Here is a 1,453-nt window from a genome sequence, read left to right on the forward strand (position 1 = left end):
GTCTGGGGAGGGATACTTCACAACTTCTCTGGGCAACCTCCTCCGTTGTTTGGTCACCCACACAGTAAAGTATTTGCTGATGTTCAAAGGGAAGGAGCATCCTGTGTTTCAGTTTGTGCCCATTGCTTCTTGTCTTATCACTGAAAACCACTGAAAACAGACTGATACCTTTTTCTTTACACCCTCTGTCCTACTATTGATAAACATGCATTAGATTCACCATGAGATTTCTCTCCCCCAGGCTGAACTGTCCCAGCTCCCTCAGATTTTTCTCATCCAAGTAGTGTTCCAGTCCCTTATCATCTTTGTGGCCGCTACCTGAAATCTCTCCAGTGTGCTCATGTCTCTCTTGTACTGGAGAGACTGGAACAAGACACAGAACTCCAGGTGTGACCTCACCAGTACATAGTGGAGGTAAAGGATCACTTAACCTGCTGGCAGAAATATCCTAATGAAGCCCAGGATACCACTGGCCTTCTTTGTCTCAAGAGTACTTGTTGGCTCATGTCTAACTCAGGGTCCACCAGGACCCCCAGGTCTCTTTCTGCCAATCTGCTTTCCAATTGGGTGGCCCCCAGCAAGTCCTGGTGCCTGGGGTTGTTCCTCCTCAGAGCAGGACTTTGCACTTCCCCTTGTTGAATTTTGAGGCTCCTGTCAACCCATTTCTTAGCCTACACTACAGGAGCTTTTGTTACACTGTCTCATAAGGTAAGATGTTACTCAAAAATTACCAAGGATTATTATTGGTAGGAGTCCAAATAATACTTTGTTTATGTATTTTGGCTTGTACCTTTCACTTGAAAATGACCAGAACTTTAACTTAACAATTAGAAGATCTGCCATTATAGCAACACTAGATATTTTGCAGGAGCCTTTCAATTTTAAACTTATTCATCAATGACCTGGATGATGGAATGGAGTGCACCCTCAGCATAGTGCACCTGGGGAGGAATAACCCCAAGCACCACTACGGACTGGGTGTGACCTGCTGGAGAGCAGCTTTGCAGAGAGAGACTTGTGAGTCCTGTTGGACAGCAGGCTGACCATGAGCCAGCAATGTGCCCTTGTGGCCAAGAGGGCCAACAGGATCCTGGGCTGCATTTGGAAGAGCATTGCCAGCAGGCCAAGGGAGGTGATCCTCCCTGTCTACTCAGCCCCGGTGAGACCTCGCCTGGAGTATTGTGTCCAGTTCTGGGCTCCCCAGTACAAGAGGGACACAGAACTACTGGAGTGAGTGCAGGGGAGGGCTACTAAGGTGATTAGAGGACTGGAGCACCTGTCATATGAGGACAGGCTGAGAGAGCTGGTCCTGTTTTGTCTTCAAAAGAGAAAACTGAGGGGAGACCTCATCAATGTGTATAAATACACATTGAGGGGAGGGTATCAAGAGGATGGAGCTGGTCTCTTTTCAGTTGTGCCCAGCGACAGGATGAGAAGCAATGGGCACAAACTG

This window comes from Oxyura jamaicensis, chromosome Z, assembly GCF_011077185.1.
Source record: "Oxyura jamaicensis isolate SHBP4307 breed ruddy duck chromosome Z, BPBGC_Ojam_1.0, whole genome shotgun sequence".
In the NCBI taxonomy this organism is placed as follows: domain Eukaryota; kingdom Metazoa; phylum Chordata; class Aves; order Anseriformes; family Anatidae; genus Oxyura; species Oxyura jamaicensis.